We start from the raw sequence: 22,283 nt of genomic DNA, 5'->3' as shown, positions 1-22,283 counted from the left end.
TGAATTGATTGTGCTGGTGCTGGAAACGTACCTGACTCTTTGACATTAGCATGGTATAAAGTGGATACATTCAAGCTTTGTCACTTATGTCCTGAACACCCTATAAATGTCATCCTCTAGCCAAAATTATAGGAACATGTTTGGGTTTACTCATGCCAGATACTATGCTTCTGTCAGTATCTCTAACAATCTAACAACTGAACTCTGAAACACAGGGTCAGTCTGCCACTTCTCTTTGAATTTACATCATCTGCAGTTGGTTCTTCTGAACTAGGAACAGTTTATTCAATAAAACAACTAAGTCTTTGGTTTTTTTTTTTAATGATGGACACACTTAGCCCTTTGATACAACCCTTTCTTTTTGGGGTAAGAATGAAGCTTGTAGAAATAGAGAGGGCTGTAAATGTCTGAACACATCCAAACCAGCTTTGCATAGGATTGAAGGGCTAGGTCTTTGGTGTGAAACTTATTTTAAAATGCTTAGGATGTTTTCTCTTGCAAAGAAAAGACCCTGATAACAAAAAAGATAGCTTTTAACAACCAGCTTTACCCAAGCATGATGGCACATGCCTGTCAGCCCAGCACTTAGGAGACATGATAGTGAATGTTCTTCTGTATATCTTTCTCTTATTGGTTCATGAAATGAACACTGGATGATTGGCCAGACAGAAAGTGACATAGCTGGATAGAATCAAGGCATAAGCAGGGACAAACAGGAAATTACTCTCTTCTCTGTGGAGACACTAAGCAGTCATCATGTAGCAGGAAAAAGAGTAGAAATACATGGATTAATAGAAATGGATTGCTAATTAAGGCAGAGCTAGCAAATAAGAAGCCCAAGTCTCTTGCCAACAGTTTTATAAATAATATAGCGTCTATGTTTATTTGGGGCTCCAGCATGGAGAGACCCTGCCAGGCCAGAAAACATTCAAGTTACAGAGATAAATGCAAAAGGATTGGTGTGAGGTCAAGTCCAGCTTGTCTAGATCCATCAGTCTATATCAGTTTTAACTGTGTGACTCGTTACATAAAGTACTATCCTAATTGCCATAAATAATCCCTACTTATTTCATTGGGGATGTTATGGTTGCTGTGGTAGAATATTTTTTCTCTGCACTCTTTCTTGTTATGTATGCATGTGGATAACACATTTGTTTCACACTTATTCTTTTGTCATATAAGACTTAATTTATATTGGCATTTAAGTATTAACTTTTCACCATAACATTTGAGTTTTGGCATATCAAAAGATGAGAAGCATCACCTGGGAATTTTAATTCCTCTGGGGAGAGTGGGAATAGGCCTTTGAGCTGTATGTGTCAAGTTAGTGAATCTTACTGCTTCATTTGGAGATCAAGATGGTCATGTGTGCCATGTTAATGCAGGGTAGACTCATGATGCTTATTTGTAAAAGCCAACTTCACTGGATGAAGGACTAAGGAAACATTACACTTAAATCTAGCATGCACTGAGTCCATTCCTCTTCTGCTGGATGAAAACCCAGGAGCTTTGATGTTTAGTTAGAATAATTGTCTGATTCAAAGGACAAATTTCCAAAGATCAAGCTGCAATTCAATAAGGTAAGCAAGGAGAAAACATGGTTAGTGTGACCAGACACTTTCCCATGGGCTGATGTATGAGCAGAGCATGGAGGCATAGGAAATGCAACTTTCCCTCTCTCTTATAGAGCTAGCATACTCTTCTGCCTTTGTTCATGAGGATGCCAATTCCAGGCCCCCTGGGCTCTGAACTTCAAGACATAAGCCAGCAATCCCCTCAGCTCCTGCACCCTTGGCCTCATGCAGAGGCTTCCCATCAGCTTTCTTATTTCTGAAACCATCGGACATCAGCTGCACTGCAGTGTCTCAGGTTTACCAATGCCATGAGGACTTGATTGCCATGATTATATCATTTGATTTCTCTAATAAATCTCTTCTACTATATTTATATTTATATATATTGACGGTCCACTGATATGTCTCCCTGAAGAACTCTAGATAATACGTGAAACGTGGAACACATTGCTTTGGAAATGTGAGCACTGGAATGTCACTGAAAAAATCCTAATATTATCTATAAAGGGTGATTTTCTGTGCTTGAGAACCCCAAGGCGAGAAATAGAAGACATATCCTCAGAAGTGATTTGTAGCAGGTATGTAGAAACACTTTGCTTCTACCTTCAATGATCACACATTTCAAGAAATATGGTGAGCCCTTCTAGTAGTAGGTGTGAAGACCCTTATGTGTGCCTGAGCCAGAGGAGACCAGATGCTTATAAGAGAGGACCAGGGAGGATTGACACTGTAGTTCCTCGGGAGGTTGAGAAGGTATCAAGGGGAAGATCACCGAAAGTGGCACATAAACAGTGGATGCATCTCCTTTCTTGGTGATAAGCAACTTGTTCTGAGGATTCAAAGGTAGAAAACCAACCACACAGTTGGTACCATTTAACCCAGGAATAGGACAAAAAACTTCTTTTCAAAGACCATGAGTTGGGCTGCCCTTCCTCTAGCTTCTGATGTCTCCAGGGACACCAAAAGATTGTGATTAGCAAAAGCAATTATTCCTGTTTCATTCTGATTCCCTTTCTAAATGTGTTTCATTGATTTCAACCACCGGTTTCTAGTAAAAATACAGCCCCAAAGTGCCAATTCTTTCTCCTTTCTTTCTCCTTTCTTCCTTTCTTTCTTTTTCTCTTTCTTTCTTTTTCATTCTTCCTTCCTTCCTTTCTTTCTTTCAAATTTTCCAAGAGACCATGCTTTAATAAAAGAGGTAAAAATAATATAAAATGCATAATATAGAGAATATTGGGACAACTTACAATAGCTTGCCTAAGATAAGACATTTCTTAGTATAACACAGAGAGTACATGTCATATCATTCCTTAGACTTGAAATTACTACTACAAGCAGATTTGAAAATAATGGCTATAAACAGTCAAATGGATATGGAGTACATTTCACTGGAATCAAGGATAAGGACAGAATGCATTGACTTCATCTCATGGATCCATTTTGGCCAGATGTTTAAAAAAAAAAAAAGAATATTTATATCTGACTAAAGGAGCATGTACAGTTACATTCTAATTGGGTTTTTTCTATTAGTGTTAAACAGGACTAATTAGCATATCAATCAACTTATCCAAGGCCATTTGGCAGTGAGCTACTAAAGAAACTAGAGCTAAAGACAGCAGGTAGCATTCCAGTCCTGAGCCCAGCCTTAAATATCCACAGAACTATGAACAAATGGCTTGACTGAGCTTGTGCTGGGATGTTTTGTTTTAAATAGTTTGAAGCTTAAATAGAAAAAAATGCAAATTCTATATTCAGAAAAAAGCTAATTATAGTCACAACACTCATGTGGTGCCATGAGTCACATCTTTGCTATACTGGTTTTGTCCTCTCAGTGCACACAAAATTCCTGGGAAGATTCAAATCTTATTTCTCATAATACACTGCTCCTCTGGAACCAAAATTCCACAGGAGTGTGACATTAAAATATGGGAAAGCCAGAAACTAGAGAAAATGAAATAACACTGCATAAAACTAAGTAGGGGAGCACTAATAATTGGACAAGAGTTTAATAGGTATGACCTCTCCCCCCAACTATTACATTTTCATTGTAGTTTTTATACAGTAGAAATTTCCAAGCACTCATTAAAATGCTGACTCCCCTGTACCAAACAAGTACTACCTTCCAGGCACTATCCAACAGAGGCAATTATGTCCCATAACCTGGATATTAAGCAGCTCTATTTTCATAGAAAGAAAGTAAAGTAGCAGAACTTTTGTAGCCAGAAAAGAACTTTTGAAAAATAAGATAACATTTGTTTCTTTGCAATAGTGGCAAGCAAGAAAATTCTAAACCAGAAAAAGAATATTACATGATTGAAAATTTTACAGCTATTAAAATTCAACAATTCATTTACCAAATATTTCCTGAAAGCCTCCATATAAATAGAAATATATTTGCAATATTTTTCACTGAAAATAGGTGACATGCTACATAGCATATTAAAGCCTTGTGAATATCTATACATAGATACATACATAAGCATATTCATAAAACAATACTTTAAATCCATGTATAGTATTCTGATAACTTCTTGGTAGGACTTGTAATTTTGCTCCTTTTTGTAGTTATCTATTTCATTATTTTTTGCAAAATTAGCAGTCAAGAGTAAGTTGTAAAATAGAAAAAGGGAATAAACAAAATTTCTGTTTGTTAATAGCTCATAACTACAATAGCTGTCTATTAACAGTCTGGATTGTAAATGGATATGAGAATTTAAATAGTATGAGTTTATTTATTATGTGATTAAATGAATTATAAACACCGTTTTGAAATAAACATAGAATTTGTATTTTGAGAAATGAAAGAATGGATTATATGCAATTATTTTGAACATGGAGGTACTTCAAATGTAAACATATATTTCCCTTACTGATTCTTTTTTTTTCTTTCATCATTTTTAATTTATTTTACGTACATACAGTTTCCCCTCCCTCCTCTCCTCCTGCTTCCTCCCCAGTTCTCCCTCCCCTCCATCTATTCTGCCTCTGTCTCCACTTAGATGGGGTGAGGTCTCCCTTGGAATCAACAAAGCATGGCACATCAAGCTGAGGCAGGACCACGCTCCCCTGCATCAAGGCTTGGTAAGGCATCCCACCATAGTGAGGAGTAGGTTCCAAAGTGCCAGCTAATGCATTAGGACAGGTCCTGGTCCCACTGCTACACAATTGTCACACTCAGTATTGTTTTGATTAGCATTTCCCTGATGGCTAAGGATGTTGAACAGTTCCTTAAGTGTCTTTCTACCATTTGAGTTTCTTCTATTGAAAACTCCATGTTTAAATCTATATCCAATTTTTAATGGGCTTATTTGGTATTTTGATGTACAGTTTCTTGAGTTGTTTGTATATTTTAGATATCAGTCCTTTGTCAGATGTGGGGTTGGTGAAGACGGGTTAGAAAATCACTTACTTATTCTTACAAGTGAGGAAAGAACATCAGTCGAAAGCAGGCATTAAAAAATTGTAAGCTTGTAGCCCAAAGTGCAAGGCTTCCCATTTAAGCTGTGTTAGAGAATATAGCTTACTTGTCAATCTGAATAGAATTCCTATTTCATCAAGTCTAGACTGGAAGTTGACTAGGAGCATGGATTTCTCAGAGACCATATCATATTGGAAGCATAGGTGACCACAGTTCACTTTACAGCATTCCAGGACAGAATAAAGAGCTTCAGAAAGAGGGCACAATCCCAGGTTTGCTGTAGCTCCTGTCATAGTTACCAGAGTCTGCATAGTGCCCTCCAGAGGAGCCATTTCCCCTTCCACATAAATTATGATCATAGTGTAGATGGCAGTAAAACAAGAAGCAAAGCCCCTCAGATTTATCCCAGGTGGGAGGAAATCTGGAACCCCACCCCCATCAAACCAAGATAAGGAGGACTTAGTCCTAAAAGAACTGAGCACATTACTGTCATTGAGCCCTATCCTGTCCCTTCGCACTACAATGCAGACTCAATGAGAATGTGATGTCCCCATCATGCTTCACCATCTAATTGCAGAAAAATGTGATGTGTCCAAAACAATGCAGTGTGCAAAGGAAAATGAGGAACACTCCTCTACTGAAGGTGGGAGTGCAAATTCATACAGCCACTTTGGAAATCAGTATGGTGGTTCCTCGAGAAAATGGGAATCAGTCTACCACAAGATCCAGCAATTCCACTCTTAGGCATATACCCAAAAGATGCACATTCATGCAACAATGACATCTGTTCAACTATGTTCATAGCAGCATTATGTGTAATAGCCAGAACCTGGAAGCATCCTAGATGCCCCTCAACTGAAGAATAAATAAAGAAAATGTGGTACATTTACACAATGGAGTACTACTCGGTGGGGGGGGGGAACAATGGAATCTTGAAATTCCGCAGGTAAACGGATGGAACTAGAAGAAACCATCCTGAATGAGGTAATCCAGTCAGAAAAAGAAAAACATGGTATGTACTCACTCATATGGAATTTAAACATAGAGCAAAGACCAGCCTACAATCCATACCACCAGAAAAGCTAGGAAACAAGGAGGACCTTAAGAGAGACACACATTGTCCCTTACAGAAGGGGAAATGTACAAGGTATCCTGAGCAAATTGCGAGCATGGGGGAAAGGGAGAGGGAGTCAGGACAAAGAAAAGGAGAGAAGAGGAGGAAAGAGGAGGACATGAGGGAGCAGGAAGACTGAGTTGGGGGAAGAATAGAGGAGAACAAGAAAATAGATACCATAATAAAGGAAGTCATTAGGTTTAAAGAGAAATCTGGCACTAGGGAAATGTACAGAGATCTACAAGGATCACCCCAACTAACAATCTAAGTGGAGAGGCTACCTTAAATGCCCTTCCCTGATAATGAAATTGATGACAACCTTACGTGTATCCTAGAGTCTTCATCCAGTAGCTGTTGGAAACAGAAGCAGACAACCACAGCTGAACACTGAGCAGAACTCCTGGAATCCAGTTGCAGAGAAGAAGTGATGAGCAAAGGGGTCAAGACCAGGCTGCAGAAACCCACAGAGACAGCTGACTTGAACAAGAGGGAGCTCATGGACCCCAGTTTGATAGCTGGGAAACCAGCACAGGACTGACTCAGACCCCCTGGACATGGGTGTCAGTTTAGGAGGACTGGGAAGTCTATGGTACCTCTGACAATGGAACCAGGATGTGTCCCCACTGTAGGAATGGACTTCAGGAGCCTATTCCTCATGAAGGGATATTCCCTTAGCCTAGAGATATGGGGGAGGGCCTAGGTCCTACCCCAAATGACTTGACAGACTTTGATGATCCCTCATGAAAGGCCTTACCCTCCCTGGGGAGTGGATGGGGGATGGGTGGGGGGGTCTGTGGAGGGTATGGGAGGATGTGAGGGAGAGGGAACTGGGATCGATATGTAAAATCAGAAAAAAATATTAAAGAAAAAAAAAAAAAAGAAAGAAAATGAGATAACCTGAGTGAATTTCTCAGTGTGACAACTGAGGGTAAATGAGAAAAGCACAAAGACACCTAAAATGTCCATATTCATCCACTGCTGTGAGGCATGAGGTCGCCTCCCGCTGGTCAACAGGTGGATTGGCAAATAAAGGTGTTACATAGCTTTATTCAGACACAAAGCAGAGTAAAACCCAATTTAATAACTAAAAAAGATTCTAATATTCAGAATTTACATGATTTAATGTATTATTAGTGAGCACCAGAAACACAACTCCCAAATGTCTGGGGAGATGGCTCAGTGGTGAGAGCACTGATTGCTCTACCAGAGGACCTGGGTTCAGTTCTTACCACCCACATGGCAGCTGCTCACAGCTGCCTGTAAATCTAGTTCAAGGTTTAGCACTCTTTTCTGACCTCCACAGCAGTGAACATGTGTGATGCACTCACATACAAGTGAAGCAAAATACCCACACACCTAAAATAAAAATAAAACATTTTCTGATTTATTTCCTTATATTAAAAGACAGAAGTTTTCTCACATAATATATCCTGATTATGGTTTCCCCTCCCTTTACTCTTCCCTGTCCTTCCCCAATGCCCCTCCTATCCAGATCCACTCCTTTTCTGTTAGAAAACAAACAAGTAACTAAGGGATAATAAAAAGCAAAATAAAAATTTAAGATAAAACGAAAAGTAACACACCAAAAGGAGCCCAAGTGGAGGCGCAAGAGACCGAGGCTCACTCATTACACACTCAGGGACCCACAAAATCACTACACCAGAAACAATAATATACACGCAAAGTATGAGAGAAATGCATCTGGCACAAACTGAGACATACATTCAATGCAAAATAAACACATGCTTTCAGGACTGTACAGTGAAATGTATAGAAAATCTCACCAATGCTTTTGTATGTTGATTATGTATTAACATTTTAGATTGTGTTTGAATAAGAAATGTCATTGAATGGAGAGATGGCTCAGGTTAAGATTACTTACTGCACTTCTGAAGGACTCAAGTTTGGTTCCCAACATCTATGTCAGATAACTGGCTATAACTCCAGTTCTTAGGGTATCCAACACACTTTTCTAAACTCCCCAGGCAGCTACACTCATGTGCATATATTCACATGCACAAGTGAATGCTTGTGCATGCACACACACCAAAACATAAAAATAATAATAGAAAGTTATCATTTTTATCTATTTTTATGTGACTGATACAAAGTGTACATGTGGCTTGCCTTCAGTTTCTTTTGAACAACAGTTGTTGTATAGGAAAGGGTCTCATTTATTTGTGAAATGCATAGTCGGAGTCACAGAATGATGAATAACTGCACATACAGAAACAGAGAGAAATGAAAAGTCATGGCCTCCTCTTGCTATGTGAGGATTGCATTGGGCAAATTGAAAATTGGTCATTCTAATTGGTCATTGATTCTGAGCTTAGCCAGAGTGGCTGCTAATGAATATTTCCTTCCTTGGATAATCTTATTTTGAGATATTAGAAATAAATGGCCAAGCACAGAGAAGGTGGTCTATGAAATATGAATTTAAAGTTTAGGAATGCAATGTGTCCCACACGTATTTGCCACTTCTGCTTGTGACTCAGTGAATTTGACTCTTCCTTTACAGGAATCACCAAGCCCAGAGGCAGAACACAAGCACCCAGACAATTTTGTGGGGAAGAGAGTGGTCGTGATTGGCACTGGGAATTCTGGAGCAGATGTGGCAAGCGAGATTAGTCGTGTCGCTGAACAGATTTGGTGTCATACTTTGATTCTGTTCCTGGATGTAACCTTGATATCTGCAGAGAAAGTGTGAGTCTAGACTTTCTCATTTTGGATGAAAGCTGAGAAAGGTATTTTTTTTCTGGATTATATGAAGGAAATAATAGAAAAATACCTAAATAGTGATCTTCTTCTACATAATGAATGAGCTGTGAAAGATTACAGACTATAGTCAATTACCAGAGTTATCGACATGTGGCTACACTAGGGAGATAAACATTTAAAAACTGAAATTAAATCTACAGGAAATTCCCAAGTGTTCTTAGTGGATGTGATTTTACAGAAAACAATATGCATGTGCATGAAAAAAAGGTACTCTGCTGACTTATGAAGGAATAGCTAAGCACAGAGCAGCAGCTTCATGGGATCTCACTAATTAAGAATATAAAGAGGAAGAAAAAACAAGCCACCCCCTTGGCTGAAAACACTGCTGACTTCTAATGAGCATGAAAGGTCACTTTCTGTCATTCAAAATTAGTCTCTCATATTAATTCAAGATAGTCACAAAAAAAAAAAAACACATGAGTTTTCAAACACCAGATGCTTTCCGCCCACACAGTATGTAATCATCCATTCTGTGGTCTACTGACTCACACCAGCCTTTGTGTATATAATACAAGACATGAATCAGAAATCTCTGTGATTATGACCTTGCAAGACAGTGGTCTTGCCTCATTGGAAAAAACTGTACCTTCTTCAATATCTCAGTTAAATGACTAAAGTAGGGAGCAGAGCTAGTTCTGGGTTGTGTGACCTTATACTATTTATATGGAATTGTCCATCTGTAAATATGAGAACATTTGCAGTGTGAATCTTCCCATTTCGTTTTCGTTGTTACTACGGACCTTATATTCAGCTATTTCTCCATCACTGCGGATTATAGATAGAATGACAAAGCTTTCAGAGAACATGGGGTGAACTTATAACTCCTACTGTAATGTTATGTAGGATAAAGCCTTCACATGCTGGGACCTAACACAATTCTGACATCTGGCACAGGAAGGGGAATTGTGACAAACAGTAAGTGAATTGAAAAGGTGCTAAGTTAGTGATGTAAAAGAGTGTGAGTGTTACAGCTCTGGAGCCGCAAAGATACCCTGACTTAGCAGGAATCCAGGCTACCTAGAGCCCCAGTAGAACAGCTCTGGAGGCTGGAGCCACAACAGGACAACCCAGCCCTGGAGGGAAAGGTGTCCTGACTTGTCAGTAAGCCAGGCTACCTAAAGCTGGGGTTCAGTGGGGGATGGTCTCCCTGCAGGATATAGCAATTCTGCTCCTCTCCTAGAGAGAGCCTCTACAGCTAAGCTCTGCTCTGTTCCCCTACAGGAACGTTTTTAGCAGAGCTATCCACTTCTGCAGCCCACGATGTTACTTCTGCTACAGTCTGCTAAAGAGGAAGCCCCTGTGGAAATGTAGCAATCTCCTCCAGTTCTGGTGAAAAAGTTGTTACTTTTTTCTGCTCAGCCTTGCTCGGTCCCCCTAAGGAACGTCAATGCAAGGTTCTTTTCTGCTCAGTCTTGCTCAGATCCATCCCCCTCCCCAAGGAACATCCCAGCAAGGTTTTTCTGCTCAGTCCCCTAAGGGTCATTTCAGCAAGGTTCTTTTATTACGCACCTGTGAATGAAGATCTCACAAAACTCTTTTGAGAAAGAGATGTATTAGGCAAGGAGAAATTCAGGAGAACGGCTGCCTCTACCAGGATGGGAAAAGATAGCCAGCCAGTGAAAAAGCAGAGAGGCTTATATAGGGGATCTTAGGGGCAGAGTTTTCCCAGGGAGAAATTTTTCTGCTCATGGATTGGTTAGTTTTCCTGCTCAGGAATTGTTAGTTTAGGGTCAGGGTCAGGGTCAGGGATGGCCCTGATTTCAGGGTCAAACTGTGTTTCTTTCACGGATTCTTTTTAGCCTTTTGACTCTAATTTTAGGACCAGGATCTAGTTCTTTTGCTGGCTCTGAAGCGATGGACAAAGTGTGTTTCTTTGGCACTGGTCTCGGAGTCAGGGTGTTTCTCTTTGGTGCTGAGTCCAGGATTGAAGTGCTTCACTGATTCAGGTTTCAGATCCTGGGTGTTTCTTTCACTGGATCTAGGTTCAGAATCAGGGTGCTCAGAGATTGGTTAGTTTCATGTTTCGCTTGATCAGGGCAGAGTAGGCTCTGGTTTCAGGGCCAAACTGTGTTTGTTTCGCTGACCCTTTTTAGCTTTCTGGCTCTAGTCTTGGGACCAGGGCATATTTCTTTGACTGGCTCTGGTTCCAGGGCTAAAGGGTGTTTCCTTGACACTGGTTTTAGAGTCATGGTGTGTTTCTTAGGATCTGGGTTCAGGGTTAAAAATGTTTCTTTTACTGGCTCTGGGGTTCAGACCCAGAGTAGGTTCCTTTGGCTGGTCCTTTTACCCTACAACTGGGCCTGTTCACAGCATAAGAGGAGAGAAACAGGCAGGCAGGTCAGGTGATGTGAGCAGTTAATCCTACCTCCTTGGCAATTAAAAAGCAAGACTATCAAAATTTTAAATCAATATGATTAGAAACAGAATGTTTACTAGGTGACCACTCATCTATGGTTTTCCTCTGCACAAGACGAGGGGCGTGGATATGGAACCGAGTTTGGGATAATGGGAATCCCTTAGACACAACATTTTTCACTCATTATAACAGAATCATTTAAAGGATCCATCCCATGTCCTTGATCAACAGATAGTCAGAGAATAAACTAAATGTAATGTTCAATCATGCCAATTATGGACTGCAGGTTAAACACAGGTAAGAGCTAGGTAGCATTTAAGATAAGCAAATATTTTAAGCTACTGTACCAGGACTGAAGAGATGGCTCAGCAGTTAGTAGCACTTACTGCTCTTGCAGAGGACCAGAATTCAGTTCCAAGCACCCACATCTAGACGCTGACAACTGCCTGCAACTCCAGGACCTGGGGATCTCATGCCCTCTTGTGGCCTCCAAAGACAATGCATCCCTCCAAAACCTCCACACCTTCAGACACACACATACACAATTTTAAACAAATGGGGGGGGGGGGAACTATACCAATCAGTGATTGTTTAAAGTAGGTGTGTAGTGTAGAATAATAACTAAATGGTGATATTCTATGCCTTAATAGAATTTACTTTAATTGGAAATACTGAAGTCAGTTCCTGTCAACTAGGGGTTCTGGCCATTCTGCTGAGGTATAGAAGAATGCATGTGGAGTACACATTGGTGAAGCCGTCTTAAGCTCCAGCACTGGTCTTACTCACACTGTCTCATTGTGCGGCTTCACACCATCACTAATCTCTTCCACTCTCACCTGCCAACTTCTTTCTATTCCTCTTCCAGATTTCAATTCTTGGTTCCATGGTAACCTTCAAGCCCGCTATCAGTTAGGACAATTTCATCATCCATATTTCTGACTGCCCCATACTTATGCAGTGCGGGCACATCTGGATTCAGCTGTTCTGTTCTAATCTCCATCATCCCACCATCTACTCATACCGTCCACTCACACCACCACATGAAACTATCCTTCCCAGAGATATCTTGGTTTCAGCTGGCATCTGTGGACCCATTCCCTCTCTTCCTCCTCACACTATTCTACCCAGCCCTGTTCTCTCCTCTTATCTAGCTTTCTCACCCTCATAATCTTCTCTGGTTCTTTCAGCTCCATATAGAATCTCCTTCTACTTCATGTCTCAGTGCCTTATCCCAACCAGACACTTAAAACTTGGTATTGTCTACATGCTCTTTCTTGGTCCTCTTCTCGCACAACATTGATTTTTGTGTTTTAAAAAGCTAAGTAAACCAGGCATAGTGGATCATGGCTATGATCTCAGCACTCCAGAGGCTGAGGCAAAAGGATTGTCTTAAGTTTAAATGCAGCCTATACTACGCAGTGCATTTCAGGCCAGCCTGAGCTACAGAGTTTTATATTATTGCCTAGTTTTATATTATTGCGTGTGTAATTCTGGTAAAAAAAAGAGATAGAAGATAAATGTATCAACTACCGCACTGACCATAGGGCTTTTTGCACAGAATTTGTAATTCCTTATAATTGCCCAACATTACTATGCCATTAAGCACAAATATTTCCCAGTGAAGATTTAGTTGCACCTTGTAGACTCTTGAAAGAGACTGGTAACCTGTTCCCAGGTACAAATGCCTCATTCAGCATTGAAGAACTTTACTTCTGGTAAAAAAATCCCATTATCTAAATACACTGTTATCATGATTTGATTAGTGAGGTAGTTGTGTGATTGATTGTTGTGTCATTATTACCATCTTACAAATTTAGAAACCGCGAATAAACTGTTTCATGATCTGCTCAGAAAATCACAGTAAGGAAAAGGAGAATAAGTATAATGCCCATTCTACTCCAAAATCTAGTCTTTCACCAATAAACACTATCAAGTGCCCAAGGGAGGCTAGCAAATAATATTAAAATTATTTAAAAAACTGCTGTGGTTTTCCAATAGCTAGCCATTTCGGCTTCTTTATGAAAATAATCATTCTCATTTCATATTATTATGCTCTTTAATATGCAGATTTCTTAGCCACCAGTCTGGCTTCATGGCGGCCTGTCAAATTGCATTATTACTGGGAAAGCGGTGATGAAAACCAATGTGAAGGAGTTCCCACATGGGTCATCTTTGGGGATGGTATTGAGGAGACTGCAGGCCCTGTTGTCTTTGTCACAGGCTACACCTCCTCTTTCCCTTTCTTGGATGACAACTCTGAAATCCTGTGCAGCAAACACACAATGTTTAAATTTGTCTTCCCTTCTCAGTTAGAGAAGCCAACCCTAGCTTTCATTGGCATGCTCCAGCCAGTGGGAGCCACAGTTCCCACACCAGCACTCCAAAGCCAATGGGCTGCATGTGTGTTCACAGGTATGATGGTCTTCACAGGAGCAACTGTGCTCTGGCCACACACTCAGATGATAAGGGCATCTAGTTTTCTCTATTCCCTTCTCTTCCAAGGCCAGAGGTGTAGCTCAGTGATAGAGCACTTGCCTGGGTTCCCCACAATTCTAGTTCTGGTTGATCCTTAATGTTGAGAAATGAAATCCCTCAGCAAATTGGGGTTCTATTGTTAGAGTGGCTAATAGCCCTGATTAATATTGGTAAGGGGGACTTGGGGTTTATAAATCTTCTTTCATGGGAGTGCTCCTTTAATGTAAGAAACACCCTAGTTGTCCATTCTATGAGCAATGTATGAAGGGGAAACTTAATCATAGTGGCAAACAACTTTGTGGCTTATTTTATTTATTTTAATGTTTTCTTTTAGTGTGTGTGTGTGTGTGTGTGTGTGTGTGTGTGTGTGTGTGTGTGCGTGCGTGCCTGGGTGTATATATGTGTGCCAGGTTCATGTGGGTGCTCACAGAACCCAGAGGGGTGCTTCCAGAAACCCTGACACTAGAATTATAGATGGCTACAAGAGGCCCAATGTGGATGCCAGGTACTGAACCTGGATCTTCTGGAAGAGAAGCAAGTGTTCTTAACTGCTGAGCCATCTCTCCATCTCCTTTTAGGGGTTTTGGTTGTATGCTATCAGTTTATGGCTGCCCTGCCATCACCATGATACCATGAGTCTGCTGTTCTGCCATAAGGAAACCTGCTACTTAGTAAGTTAATTAAAAACTTTTTAAAGGAATGAAAAGTTTTAAGGTATGTTAATTATTCCAAGCTCATTATTACCCCATATATACATGAATCAAGGCATCATATTGTATTTCATAAATATATGCAAATATTATGTGTTGATCAAAAAGCCATATTAACATGAGTGTATAACAGTCATGGGTTTTAAGCATAGATTTAAACTGGAAAAAAATCAAAAACTCAAAAACCTATTTTCCTTGAAAGAAAATTGACTCCCCTCACTGACAGACTAAAGCTGATTGTGATAGAATGGCCTTCTGGGAAGTTTTCTAAATATGGCTTTGACTGTTTGTTCCATGGAGATTCGATGGCTATAACCATTCTATTTCACAGATATCGTTTTTGTTTGCTTCTCTTACCCAGCCCTCTTGATAGTCCTTCAAAGCCTGTTTAGTTTTTTTGAGACTGAAAAAGTTACCCTCACAGAGCTACATGATAGAGGCATCAAAAGAAGGAAACATAAAATGAAAAAGGGGCACAGAGCCTGGTTGGGAAAGTCAAAGAAACCTGTCCAGGGGGAATTGCTTGATTTTCTCTTCACATGCCTTATGCCTAACTATGATCTGATACGATTGCTTTTGTTCAATCACACAAAGGGGGTATATGTAAAAACATCCAGCAAATGGATCCTGAGTCCCTACATTTATTGAACCATCCTAGAATGTCCTAGCCTACACAACCAGCAAGCTCCAAACAGAACACGATATATATATATATATATATATATACATATATATATACATATATATATATATGTATATATATGTATATATATATGTATATATATACATATATATATATATACATATATGTATATATATATATATGTGTATATATATATCAGTCATTTACTGCTTGTAAGAACTATGGTCAGAAAGAATACTTAATAAGTAGCCAAATTCAGAATCTAGAGAAAAGCAAACACTTTAATGCAGTAGTTGGTAGCTTGATGCAGTTATTCAAATTTGTTTATCAGCTTCTGTGGACACTTCCATCAAGAGCACCCCTAGGGAAATCAAAAGATGCAATAAAGTATTCATATCACTGTAACGAGTATGGTTTTTCCGCCTGCTGCCGCCTGGTCTTGTCCTGCCGCTGTACCAGCCCCAAATAATACACAGAGACTCTGTATTTGGTACAATGCTGTTGGCCCGGTTACTTGTTTCTTATCGGCTAGTTCTGCCTTTAATTATTAACCCATTTTTGCTGATCTATGTATTTTCACATGGCCTTCTCTTACCGGGGAGGCGGCTGGCGTCCAGCTCTCTCCAGACTCTCCATCTTGACTCCTCCTTACTACTTCCTCTTTCCTCCTTGTTTCCTAGTCCCTCCTATCTTCCTTTCCTATTGGCCAACAGTGCTTTATTTATTAACTAGTATGAGAAACATATACAGAATGACATCTCCCATCATCTCCTCTTTTCTGTCTAAAAAAAAAAAAAGGGTTTTAACCTTAACATAGCAAAATATATCACATAACAGTTATCAAATAAGAATCACAGTTAACAATATTTAGCCCATTAACATTTAGCAAGATTTAAGAAAATATTCCATCATCTATTCTATCTTTGTGTGTCTAAAGTCTATACCATAACTATCTGTCTTCAACTCCTTCAAAGACCACAGAAGGATAATATATAAACTCTACAAATGACAGAGACATCTTGTCTTTGTCAGTCACCTGAAGTTCTTCTGTAATCTTCCATCTTCAGCCCATAGGCCATAGTGTGTCTGGCAGACTCTCCAGCAAAGCAGAAAACTATAGCAATGTCCATCTTGAATCAGCAATCGCTCTTCTGTGGGTCCTGCATGTCTAGTTTATACAGCATAAAGTCAAACAGTCCAGACAAGAGCAGTATCTTGTCCAAATGGCTAGTCTTGCCATACTGGAAGCAAACTCCATAACGAGTTTCTTCAATGTCCATCTTCCTTTCTGGTGCAGGTGGTATTGCCAAGAGCAATTATGTCTCACTGTCACAAAAACCCTAAACCATTTTAAATGCCATATTCTGTAGGTCTTTGAAAGGTTTGAAGAATGCCTATCTATCTCAAATACATCTCTGTATCTTGAAAACTTAACTAACTTAACTCTAAGCTTTGACTATCATAGGTAATTATCTATAATCTGTACTACATTATACAATATGTTTCTGAATGAACTATATAAACACAATACCTAAACAAAAGGAGAATATACACATAACAAAATTGACCTTAAATTGTATCAATAAATGAAAATCCATTCCAATACAAAGTATCCATATCTATACCATAATTCCCTTTTTACCTTTAAAAAAAATATTGGTTGAGATCATTAACCATTTATAACCAAGTCCATTTAAATGAAAACAAACATTTATAAACAATATTTGGGAATTTGGGCGTCGTTCTTTCCAAACTACTTTCTGCTGGTAAAGGGCGCTGTCATGGGGGAATCCTAAGAAGACGCAGAAATCCTCGCAAAGCAGAGTTCAACTGAGAAAAATGCTGCTACCATGAAACCTTCCTTGTCTCTGTTCTTTGTTTCTAAAACCCTTTTTGAAGCTTTTGTTAACCTTTAAGTGGAAGTTCTTACTAGCCAAATGGGCGCCATTTGTAACGAGTATGGTTTTTCCGCCTGCTGCCGCCTGGTCTTGTCCTGCCGCTGTACCAGCCCCAAATAATACACAGAGACTCTGTATTTGGTACAATGCTGTTGGCCCGGTTACTTGTTTCTTATCGGCTAGTTCTGCCTTTAATTATTAACCCATTTTTGCTGATCTATGTATTTTCACATGGCCTTCTCTTACCGGGGAGGCGGCTGGCGTCCAGCTCTCTCCAGACTCTCCATCTTGACTCCTCCTTACTACTTCCTCTTTCCTCCTTGTTTCCTAGTCCCTCCTATCTTCCTTTCCTATTGGCCAACAGTGCTTTATTTATTAACTAGTATGAGAAACATATACAGAATGACATCTCCCATCATATCACAACTTAATAACTTCAAGAAACTACCTTTATTATATATCAATTCTTTTTCTGACTATGAATTCAATTTTTGCCTTAATTACTAAGTTATTGCTGCTCTTTTGTGCCTTGGTTTGTGTTCCCAACTAACTTTTTCCTTTAGTTAGATGTCCATATTTTATGACATTTTAAAAAATACTCATTAGCATCTTCTAACATTTTGAAAAGTTTTGATGGTGCATAAATTATAATATTGGCTTTGTTTCTCTTTTACTCAAAAAATTTTAGCCAAGGGCTTCTAAATTTCCAAGCTTGTGGAACAAGTAGCTATTGCCTAAAGAGTACTCAAGGACATAATTTGTATCCAGAAATTAATATGTAACAAGATATTTTGTGTAGCTAGGGAGCATGAAATAGTGTAGTTTATCACACTGTTCTACTCAACTCATGGCCACACTGTTCTACTCAACTCATGGTTCCTGCTTATCATTTTTATATAATGGAACTGAATTCTCTGTCTGGAAATTAGAATTAATCTAATCACTCATTCAACAGTTTCTATACTTATGTCACTCTACTGCCCTTTGGAGAGCTTAAAGATGTCTATAAAGTATGATTTATCCTTAAAACCTGTAGTAAAGCATGTATGTGTACAAAATGAAGATGATTTTTGTGAATAAAAGAAAATAAACATACTACCTAGCAGGAAAAATAACTCACTGGAAATTCACAGGTAAAATCTAACACAGGCATTTGAGTATTTTCTTCTTATTCCAGGTTTGTGAAAAGCCCCAGAGGCATACATATATCGAGTACAGTCCATGGACAACATGGATGAAATTGCTTTGGAGTTGGGTGTCAAACCCAACCTGTTCTCGTTCTTCCTCTGGGATACAAAGCTGGCCAAGGAGATTTTCTGAGGATGCACCTCATACCAGTACTGCCTCCAGGGGCCAGGGAAATGGGCTGGGGTTCGGTCAGCCATCCTCACCCTGAAGGACTGTATCCTCAAACCTCTAAGAACCCCGGGTGCTCAAACACCCTGAAACATGACCCTCTAGTCCATTTCAGGTCAGACACATCTGTGCTGTCATTTTACTCTTTGTCCCCGTGTTAGTTATCATGCAAGTGATATATTCTAAGCTCACACTGGCGGAGAGAAACAAGCACTAGAAGGAACCAGTCATTGTTATTTGACATGCATGCCTCAGCTCCAAGTCAGAATATGGGAGAAGGCTTTCATTAGACTGGCTAGCTGGGGAATAAATGAAGATATAAATGAAAACAAAGTTACTTTGCTATGAATCTCCCAAGAGCTTTATATGTAAGGGGTTTGAAAACAGCTATTTTAATACATACATACGTGTGTGTGTGTGTGTGTGTGTGTGTGTGTGTGTGTGTGTGTGTAACAAAGCTTATTTCTACTTTATTCCAGAGGTGAAAGGACATACCTTGTAAGTTTACCCAAAACATAATGGCATGAAGAACAGTAAGTGGGGTTCAATAAATAAACAAGGTAAAGGAAAGGTTAAGCCAGGCATACTGCTCAGAAGTATTATATGTGTCTTTTCATTAGAAAATATGACAGGTACCTGCTCAGACAATGCAGAAAATTCAGTCTATCACTTTTCATATCATTATTTCACAATAAGAAGTCCAATACTGTGTGGTCTTACAAAAAGTGTTTAACTTGAATGTGATCATAAGAAATAATCAAAGAAATGAAGACAGCAAAACCTCAAGATACCTCACTGACAGTCTAAAGGAAAGTCAATGTCATCCAATAAAAATATCAGGAAATCTTTCTATAATAGTGGAAAGGAGGCAAAGACCAACTGCAAGGTTTAAATATGAGTAGACTATTCCAGCACAGCTAGGTAAATCTTACTGGATTACTAATCATATCAATGAGTTCTAAGATTATATATAGCTAAAGATCCTCCTATGAAGAAGATACCATGTGATTAATGAGTTGCCCATAATGGTTGATGAATTTGGAAAAAGTCTTTGTAGGGGTGTGGAAGGGAAGTAAAAAGTGAAATATAGGGTGATTCAAGGTTATTAAAATGTTAATTGTATTATTCCATCAGCTCTTTCTTCCGTAAATTTGAGAATTTCAAAATAAAAGACATTTCAAAATAAAAGCACATGATGATTTATATGTATGCCACAGATAAACCAAAAATTGTTTTTATTAGCCAAACCATAAAAAGGAAACCTAGACAAATAAGTAATAAGGTTCATGAGACATTACATTTAACAAAAGTGTCTTGAAGACTTGTGCAGGCTAATGGTAACACACATTCATTGTGACTTGATTTTCCATCTCACCATGAACTTAACTATGATCAGTGTATTTAGGACAGTGGAATAATATGAGCAAACTCTTCAAAATATGTTTTAAACCAACATATATTTTAATGAACATAGGACTTAGTCTCAGAAATTCTCTGAAATAAAGATACTTAAAACCCTGTGGTACAGCCCACAGACTGGGAAAAGATTTTCACTAATCCTATATCCGACAAAGAGCTGATCTCCAAAATACACAAAGAACTCAAGAAACTAGTCAACAAAAACCAAACAACCCTATTAAAAAAATTGGGTACAGAACTGAAGAAAGAATTCTCAATAGAGGAAATCAAAAAGGCTGAAAGACACTTAAGAAAGTGCTCAACATCCTTAGCTATCAGGGAAATACAAATCAAAACAACTTTGAGATACCATCTTACTCCTGCCAGAATGGCTAAAATTAGAAACACCAATGACAACTCATGCTGGAGAGGATGTGGAGAAAGGGGAACACTCCTCCACTGCTGGTGGGAGTGCAAACTCGTACAGCCATTTTGGAGATCAGTATGGCGGTTCCTCAGGAAAATGGGAATCAGTTTACCACAGGACCAGGCAATCCCCCTCTTAGGCATATACCCAAAACATCCACATCCATGCAACAAAGACATCTATTCAACTATGTTCATAGCAGCATTATTTGTAATAGCAACAACCTGGAAGCAACCTAGATGCCCCTCAATTGAAGAATGGTTAATGAAGATGTGGCACATGTACACAATGGAATACTACTCTGCAGAAAAAAATAATGGTATCTTGAAATTCGCAGGCAAGTGGATGGCACTTGAAGAAACCATCCTGAATGAGGTAATCCAGTCACATGGATTTTAGACCTAGAGCAAAGGAGCGCCAGCCTAAAATTCACACCACCAGAGGAACTAGGATACAAGGTGTATTCTAAGAGATTCATATAAAGTCCCTCACAGAAGGGGGAAGAGACAAGTCCCCCAGAGCACAGGGGAAGTGGGGGGGGGGCAGTGAATGGAGAGAGAAGTAGGAGAAAGAAGAGGAGGAGAGGAAAACACGTGTGACTAGGAAGATTGAGTCCGGGTAGAAATAGAAAACAGAAGAGAGAGAGAGAGAGAGAGAGGGAGAGAGAGAGAGAGACTATAAAAGAGGGAGCCAATATTGGTTTGAAGAGAAAACTAACCTAAAGAAAGGTCTAGAGACCTATAAGACTGCTACCAATTAACAATTTGAGCAACTGTGGAAAGGCTACCATAAATGCCCTTCCCTGATAGTGAGATCAACAACTAACTTATCCATAGGGCCCTCAACTAATGCCTGTTGGAAACAGAAGCAAACACCCATACCTAAACACTGAGTCTAACTAGAATGCAGATGCAGACAGAGAGGACAAGACCAGGTTGCAGAAACACATAGAGACAGCTGTCCTGAACAAGGAGGAGTTAATGGGCCCCCAGACTGATAGCTGGGAATCCAGCATGGGACTGACTCAGCCCCCCCCCCGAATATGGGTCTCAGCCAGAAGGACTGAGCAGTCTAAGGGACCTCAGACAGTGGAGCCAGGATGTATCCCTGGTGCACAAAAGGACCTTGCGGACAGATCCCCCATGGAGGGATACTGCCTTAACCTAAAGACAGGAGAGAAGTCCTAGTCCCTACTTCAAATGACCTGACAGATCTAACATGACCCCACCTGGATGGCATTGCCCTACATGTGGAATTGGGGTGGGGGATGGGAGGGGAGGGTGGTCAGGGTGCATGTGAGGAGGCAGAGAGGGTCAAAGGGAGGGAAGGAGGGAGGGAGGGAAGGACAGTGAACTGGGATCGATATGTAAAATAATAAATTAAATTTAAAAATATGAAAAAAAACCCTGTGGTGGCTGTTTTAATTGTAGGTCTCTCTATCTCAATATATAATAGAGCCATCTTGAGGAACTGTGAATGAAAACGAGCGGCTTCTATGAGGGAGGTCGTCTTCTACCAAAGATCTGGACCCCAAGAAGGACTCTGAGGATCAGAACAGTTTTTAGTAAAACCATATTAAGTCTGCTTCACACAGACAAATGTTTGGAGTCCAGAAGCTGTACTGGGTTTAACAAAGCCAAACGAGTTTAATATGAAAAAAAGGGGGGGCATGGTTCCCATATCCTCATTCATCTCTAAGCTTCCCATTGAGGGTTGAAACTGTGATGCTTACCCCCAACATGATGTAATTTATTGCGAAAGTTGCAATTTACAAAAGTGAAAAGTTAAGAAACTTCCGTCAAAAATTTTAAGATTATATGTGGTTTAGAACAGAAATACTTCCCCATTTCTTTCCTAACATCAAACCGCTAACAGGATCATTTGTTTAGTTAGGTCCCCTCGGATCTCAAAGCTTAAAACATATCGCCTTAAAAATAAAAGGTATGGGGTATAGGAGAGGTATAAAAGGTATAGGAGAGGATAGAAGTATATATTCTTCTAGGTTATGATCCCAGTGTTACATCATGGACAGGCCACATGATGGCTCACTGCTTTGACGAAGACATCCAAAGGACCAATGGTTTGAAACTGCACAAGGCTTTTATTGTCAGTATACGGTAAAATCCACTACCAAAC

General features: G+C 39.6%; 1 pseudogene; it reads left to right on the top strand.

The window, feature by feature from the left end:
* The first annotated feature begins 8,555 nt into the window (after positions 1-8,555).
* LOC127223273 (flavin-containing monooxygenase 5-like) lies at positions 8,556-18,539 on the top strand (annotated as a pseudogene).
* Positions 18,540-22,283: the final 3,744 nt, after the last annotated feature.

Source organism: Phodopus roborovskii, unplaced genomic scaffold (assembly GCF_943737965.1).
Source record: "Phodopus roborovskii unplaced genomic scaffold, PHOROB, whole genome shotgun sequence".
NCBI classification, from domain to species: domain Eukaryota; kingdom Metazoa; phylum Chordata; class Mammalia; order Rodentia; family Cricetidae; genus Phodopus; species Phodopus roborovskii.
Note: the sequence above shows the minus strand (reverse complement) of the source record. Positions and strands in the feature narration are given on the sequence as shown.